General features: G+C 35.9%; 1 pseudogene; it reads right to left on the bottom strand.

Annotated features, from left to right (window-relative positions):
• Positions 1 to 4,422: 4,422 nt before the first annotated feature.
• Positions 4,423 to 5,174, bottom strand: LOC127451506 (slit homolog 2 protein-like; annotated as a pseudogene).
• Positions 5,175 to 8,315: the final 3,141 nt, after the last annotated feature.

An 8,315-nucleotide genomic window follows, 5' to 3' on the forward strand; every position in this document is an offset into this window, starting at 1 on the left:
ACACAAAGGCAGCATAAAAGTAATCCATAAGACTCCAGTGGTTTAATCAGTGTCTTCTGAAGTGATCCAATTGGTTTTAGGTTAGAACAGACCAAAATGTAACTCCTTTTCACTGTACATATTGACAGCGGTCTCTTTGGCAATCATGATTTCAAGCTCGATTACACTTCCTATAGCGCTATCTAGCACACTGATTATGCCAAGCATTAGGAAGTGTAATAGAGTTTGAAATCATGATTGTGCCAGAGAATGCAATGTTGAGATGTACGAGTTACATTTTGGTCTGTTCTCACCCAAAACTAACTGGATCGCTTTAGAAGACATGGATTAAATCACCGGAGTCTTATGGATTACCTTTATGTGATTTTGAATCTTCAAAGTTCTGGTCACCAATAACTTGCATTGAATGGACCAAAATCTTTGTTTGTGTTCAGCAGAAGAAAGAAAGTAATACACATCTGGGATGGCATGAGGGTGAGTAAACGATAAGATACTTCTCATTTTTGGGTGAACTATCCCTTTACATTTTAGCGATTATTAATAAAGTGTATAGTCTTTTTCATGATGATTTTTCCCATAAATGCTCTAAAACGAAACAATGAATTCAGAGACGCTATTTTAGCAATTAGTCTAGATTGTGCAGGCTACCTTTCCCTCTCAGACATAACACAATGTTGTGGACCACTAGTGTTAACTATGGATTACAATTTAGTCAATTCCATTTTAACTGAGACTTCAATGGGGCTAAAAAACACCTTAACCACCTTTGCTTTTTTTCTGGTCACAGTGTATCAAAATTGAAAAAAATAAAATAAAATTATATATATATATATATATATATATATATATATATATATAATTATTATTATTATTATTATTATTGAATATTGATGGAGCAATATAATTTGTGTGAAAAGAAATAATAACAGAAGGCTTTTTTGATTAAAATTCATAAAATAAATAAATAAATAATTTTAAAAAGCCCCCAGGAAGGTTATAGTGGTATCGTGTAAATATAGAGACAGTAGTTATAGGGCAAAATTTGTCAACTTAGGAAAATACTCGGGAGAGCATGATGCTATTTTTGAGTAATAAATTAAGATCATGCTTATCCATTTTAGGTCAGTCTGATACTTCATCTATCTGCTACATATTACATATATCTTGACTGGCCTTTTCCCATTTACTGTCTGTGTTTTGTGCAGCAAATGTCAACAAATTTCAATAAGATAGAAATACAGCTTATATATATATATATATATATATATATATATATTTATTTATTTATTTTTTTTATGTTGTTTTCTTCCATTTGCATCATGGGTTGCCTGATATAATCTCTATACATGTACATAAGCACTATATATTTCTATTTTTAGACACTTAAGCCTTCATTGTGTTGCAATAGCTTACTCATTCAATGTCTGCTTTTGTTACAACAGGGTTACATTGGAAGATGTCTTTTAGTAGATGTGTTCTATCCAAAGTGATCAATCATTTTACTTTAGGGCACAATGGTGATAATGTGATCTTCGCAGCTGTGTAGTTCATGGGTCACCTTTGTGTTTTAACTCTTAAAACATGACAGTTTACATATTTTTTAAATACAAACAAAATACAAGGAATTAAGTCCATATACACTATTTATACTTGTGGTTCAGTCAGACAGAAAAGAGCAAAAAGGGTCTTATCGGCCATATGAATTCAACTTGGTATTTCCCTCCAAGGGGTATATGTCCGTCCCTTTTTTTTTAAATTTACCTGGGTAACCTGATGATGCCCGTCAGTGAAAGCTCCATATGGCAAACACTGTGACCTGGATTTCTTCACTTGCCCAAATAAATCTCTACACAAATCTGCTTAAAATCCAGTGGTTTAACCCCAGGCCTGTGGCACAGAAATGCAACACGACTCTGTTCAATGAGTACAATGTTGCATACAGAAAAAATATTGATATTTGTTGTTGCTAAATTATAGCACATTTGTTGGGCATCTAATCATTTTTGATCTTGCCTTATTTGTATGATTACATTTATCTCAATGAAGTTTGCCAAAAATATTTTGTGCTCTCAGACAAAGATGATGTAATTATGCAGCAGGCTTCCCTATTTTATGCATTAGAGCTAACAATAAATCTATATTTAAACTGATTTGAAAGTTTAATCAGAGTGCTTGAGGTGTCATGCACATTAATTGATGTGTAACCCTTTGACTACAGCTGCAGAGATTGAGTGCCTCTGGGGGGGTTTAGATAGACAACCAGTAGGGGAATTAATTTAATATCCTTTTTGACCATAGAACGATGACAGAGTTGCTTTATATTCTTTTGTCAGAAAGACAAAGGCTAGGGCATTCAGCAATTTAAAATATACTGTATATATATATATATATAGTTTTATTGAACTACTATAAATTATTATTTTTCATAAATTCCTATTTTAAACATCACAAGATTAAAGCAGTAGGGGAAAGGCATTTCTTATTACAAGAAGAGAGAATATACAAATCAAATGTGAAATCTTGTGAATGCATTTATACAGTTATATGCAAGGTGCTTACTTTTAATTTTGTTTTCATGCCTGCTTTTTTTTTTTTTTTTTTTTAACATACTAGGACCAAAGCCTCTAAAGGGAATATGTGGTTAACTACATTTCTGATTGCTGTATTTGGAAAAACAATTCCAAACGCATGCAACAATCCTTATCCTGGATCAAATTAGCATGAGTCATAGATTTGCATTAGTATATCTATTGGGCTTTGTTCAATGTGTGAATTGTTGTGCGGAAGTAAAACTGGCTGTAGTATTTGAGCAAAAAACGTGAATGCAATGATGTGTCAAGGTGCAGCTTTTGACAAGAGTAGTCAAAACTACTGAACTAAACGTATACTAAACGATAAACTATACTGTAATATAATCTATAACATATCTAAAACTAGTTAAATAACATTTCATGAAATAACTACCACAGATTCTTATTGCTTAAAGGAATAGTTCAATCAAAAAGAACATTCTGTCATAATTTACTCACCTTCATTTTCCAAACCCATATGACTTTCTTATGTGGAACGCAAGTGTTCACTTGAGAACTTGTACTGTTTTTAGTGCTAAACAACGCAAGTTTGCGACCCATTGTGAACAAGCTTCTCTCATAGCTCTCACGAACATGCAATGGACGTAAAGATTTTCACTGAAAAAATACTTTAGGTTGTTTCTAACTAAAACCTTAAAGGTTTTAAAACCTTTAGGTTGTTTTATCACTAAAACCCAAGTCACATCAGCTACTTACTGGGGTACCTCAGGGCTCAGTGCTTGCCCCACTTCTCTTCTCTATACGCAGATCTGCTTGTCTTTCCAGCCTGACGACCAAACTGACGACCAAATCTCCAATCTCGGCCTGCCTGATTGACATCTCAGCCAGGATGAAGGAAAACCACCTTCCACTCAACCTAGCGAAGACCGAGCTCCTTGTCTTTTTGAGCCATCCATGCTGTAGAGCACAACATCTGCGTTCAGCTGGGTTCACCTTCAATAACACCATCCAAAACATTTAGAAACCTAGGGGTAACCATCGACAATCAACTTAATTTCACAGACTAAATCTCAAAAACAGCCTGATCCTGTAGATTTACACTCTATAACATTAGGAAGTTAAGACCCTTCCTCTCTGAACATGCCACACAACTGCTTGTTCAGTCTCTTGTCTTATCTAGACTGGATAACTGCAGTGCTCATTTAGCCGGCCTTCCTGCATGCGCAATTAAGCCTCTGCAGCACTTTTTGCATTACTGACTCCTTAGGATGAATCACTTATGTTGTATCCTTCCTCATTTTTTAAGTCACTTTGGAAAAAAGCATCTGCTAAATGAATAAATGTAAATGTAAACCTATCATGTCCTTTCAAAACACTTGACTAGAATATGACGCATAAGTTGCATAGAATACTTGTGATCCTTATAATACTTTTGGGTTCTTTTTTAAAAATGAGTCCCTATCAACTGCCATTATATTGACAAGATGGACCAAGATTTTTTTAGTTTGTGCTTTGAATAAGAAAAAAAAGTCCTACGGGCTTGGAACAACATGAGGTTGAGTTGACAGAATTTTCAAAAACAAATTCCTAGGTTTTGAGTTGAGACAATAAAAATGTACCAAAAAGTTCTTTCCTAGATAGTAAATTGCATCTTGTGGCACTATTCTACCAGCTTCTGTCCATGGACAATTTTTATGACTCTCGAACTTTTTTCTCGAACCTTTACCACATCAACTCAGTTCGAAATGATGATACAAAACCAGTTCCTTCCATCTAGAACTTTAAAGTTCCATTAAATCTGTGTGTTTGCTATTTGCTGAGGAAGGAAGGGAGGCCAAAGCAGGACAGCTGGTTTTCAAGAGAGAAAAATGGTCTTCTTTTAAAAATCAGCTCATTGCTCTTGTGGTTCCTCCTCACTCTCCCAATATTTTCTCTTCTTTCGTTTTCTCTCCGCCATGATCAGTGCACCAAAGACGGTCACAATAACAGTAACAGTGATGACCAACAAGGTAACGGTCTCAGCCATGCCAAAGAGGCTCCGGCAAGCTGCCAGGGCTCCCGACAGGTTACATTATGATAGTCATCCACGTGGAGGTGCCGTACACTGAGGAGCTTGCTGAAGACACGGTGCAGGTCGCAGTCACAGTTCCAGGGGTTCATAGCCAACTGCAGGTGCGTAGCAACTGTGTGCAAGCTCAGGAAGGTCTTAAAATTCAGGTGTTCCAGATGATTTCCCTCCAAACCAAACAGAGATAGACTGTGCAGTGGTGCTACTGCATTTACCTCAATCCGAGAAATGTTGTTGCTCCCAAAGAGCAGCACCTCTAGCCCAGGTAGCATGGTGAAGGAGCCATCCCGCACAATAGTCAGGCAGTTTCCTTGTAGGTAAAGGTTGCGCAGGCGGGACATGCCACGGAACACGCCGGGTTCCAGGGAGTGGATGTGATTGTGACTGAGGTCAAGCTTCTCAAGGTTCTCTAGATGTCCTAGGCCTGGAGACTTCAGCAGCACAAGGGCATTGTGGTCCAGTCGTAATTCACGCAAGGACGACAGGCTCTCAGAGAAATTAGGAGAGATCCAAGTGAGATTGTTATGGCTCATGTCCAGCTTCTCCAGAAAGGAGAGAGAGTAGAATGCCTGCATGAAAAATTGACATACAAATATCTGAGACCACGTTGTATTAAAAATCACATTTAAACTTGAAATAAACCAACTTTTAGGATTTTAAATAAATAAATAAATAAAAAGTTATGTAAAATGAAGATACTGCACAGCACTTTTCGAGGTCACTAATAAAATGAGAAAATTTGTGACATTGACTCCTTTGAGAAAGAGGCCAGATTTGATTGCTTCGACTGAAGCGTGAACAAGATGCTCTTTGGAACATTCCACAATGTCAGTCCATGCTTGCTCAAATACATACTACTGTATCATTAAAGCAAAAGTGTAGGACATATCAAATTATAAGAAATTCATATACATTTTTCAATTAAACTTTTCACTCAAATTTTTATGCTGATATCATTTGTAATTATTTTTCAAATAAAAAAAAAAAATGCAAAGTAGATATTTTGACTTGTGGTCAAAGATTTTTGCACCGTACTGTATATTTAGCATTCTTAAAATATCTATGCAGTACTTGCATACCATTAAACACATTAGTGCTGATTGTTAAAGGAATATTCTGGGTTCAATACTTGTTGATTACCACAAAAATAATTTCAACTCACCCTTCCTTTTCTTTACAAAAAGCAAAAAGTTACATCGAAAACCCTAATAAGTTGACTCTACTCAATTGATTGAATAAACGTATTCCTTCAATTGAATTGAGTAATGGTGTCTCAAAAACTTGTGTAATCAAGTTCTCTTAACTTGGTGTTCATACAGAATGAACTTAACTATTTAAGTTAGGGTAACTAGATTCAAGCAGACTTAATTCTGATTTGCTATTTAAATGTTGTTGTATCAACTTAATAATATTAATTGATTGGACTCAATTTTAGAGAATACAATAACACAGTTAAAATAATGACGATTAAAATGTATTTTAGGTACATTGTTAAATAACCTTATTTCTCCACAAAGATGCATAGACATCTGTACTTCAGTTGTCCATGCACAAGGACACCTAAGGTAATGTTAACAGGGCACTCTGCATGCGAGATCTCTGCAATAAACGCATTTGAGTTACAGTAAAAATGTCTCTATATACTAATGCACCAGTGAAAAAAGTACAAACCAAATATCCGGCTATAGTGAGCTTTTACAGATACATTCGCAGTCCATCGTGCAGTTGAATGTTAATCCGGAGCATTTAATCTCCTAGCCATATTTGACTCTTTTCTCTCTCTCTCTCTCTCTCAACATGCGACGACACAAATAAAATAATAATAATACAAATAAAAAAATAAAAAAAACAGAAGAGAATTTACTGTCTTTGCAAAGAAAGATAACACCACTAGACACTGTAGTAGGCTACTGCTAGTATAACAATACCATTCGCGTTGAAACGTATTCGTTTAGTTCTGTTCTCCCCTAATTATACGGTAAACATAGTTCTCATAAAACAACAACAGCGATCTTTCTCTAAACCCATATACTTCGTCTCTAAAAAGATGCGCCATAGCACTCAGGAGCGCGGTCGTTTTATATCTGTTCTTCACAGTTCCGTATGGGCATAATCCAGTGCTCTTTAAACAACGGTGTCCTTGTATAACCTTAACCTGTATGATCCATTGTCCCTTTATTTCTATCTCTTTCTTTGAACCCATAATTAAATTATATAAAAGTTTACAGTGCCTACTGCGAGTTTAATTATGCGCAACAATCTCCACTAAACTTTACATTTACAGATTATAGTCGTCCATATACCAACTGTCCCAGGGCTCCTCTAATACATTACATAACACAGAATTATGTAGTAGATTCCCAGAACTCCATCTGGAAAGGATTTTCAAGACGCGCAAGCTGATTTTATTCACTTTTCCGGCAAAATACAGGTTTCACCGTTTCTTTTACAATGGTGGGGATTTTGATTCATCCCAGTGAACAGAGTCTTTTCAATCCGTTCACAACAAATTTCAGATTCGTTTAGTGACCATTTCTAGAGATTGAATATTTACGACAGTTGGAGCGACAAATGAGCATCTTTTATGTTAAGAGGCGGAAGAGAACCAGGACATTTCAGTACACAAACAAACAAACAAACACCAGAATACATTAGTTGTGGAAAATGAGATGTGATCTGGGAGCTGTACAGTGCATCCCATTGAAGAGACTGTGGGTGCCTCTCAATTAGCTCCCTAGTTCAGAATTAAGGGCATTGGTCAGGGAGTCAGACATTTCCCTCTCTAAATATTCCCAGAATGCACTGTAAAAACAGGGAGCATCGTTGCTCACTGTTCCCCTCCCAGAAATAGCCTAGATAATGTCAAAGCCTGTTTTCTCTTTAAAAGAGAATTATCTTTCATCTATAATGTTTATAAAAGGGAAACAATCTTTAAAATATTATAGTTGTAAGAAAAAATATGCTCATTTGTATATTTATTTCTTCATTTGTCTTTTATCTTTCATAAGACTATGTTTTAATATCTACAACAAAAACGCATGATAGTGTCATTTATGCAGAATTGTTGCTGATTAACACCAGCTGCATTTAAAAATGCGAAGATAAGTCATAAGTGTACCGAAGCTCAGAGGATCAGTCTTGCCAGTGACCAGATTTGTGTTCACGACTGATTCACGACATTGGAAGCAAGAGAACTGATTGAGGCTAAGTCTACAACACTGCTAGTGTCACTGCTGTAAATAAGGTCTATATGTTGCCTTAATCTCAACAAGTATGTTATGGGCTAACTTTAACTGCATACTAAAGCCATCATGATGTCGAAAAGACCTAGATGTGTCAAGGGGGTCAGAGGCAGAAATATGAGACCATGTGTGCTTAAATAATGCATACGTTTGTGTGTGAATAATGGAAACTCTTCTCAACATCACTGATTCATTCCAGTCAAGTTCTTGTATTGACCGTAGATATTAAATCCACATTACACAATGGCAAGGTATCCCTCTTTGATTCCCAGAGAAAATGATGTGTCACCAAGTTATTCTTTCCCCATTAAATGATTATGGAAGAGTATTGGTTTACTATTAAAGATGTAGTGTCTGAAAACCAGTGGACCATGAGTCCATTAAATGAGTTGCTGCCATGGCTAGTCAACATTCTATTTTTTTTTATAACCTAATCTTCTGGAAAACTGGAGTACCTTGTGTCATTTCAAGGAT

Source organism: Myxocyprinus asiaticus, chromosome 14 (assembly GCF_019703515.2).
Source record: "Myxocyprinus asiaticus isolate MX2 ecotype Aquarium Trade chromosome 14, UBuf_Myxa_2, whole genome shotgun sequence".
NCBI lineage: Eukaryota > Metazoa > Chordata > Actinopteri > Cypriniformes > Catostomidae > Myxocyprinus > Myxocyprinus asiaticus.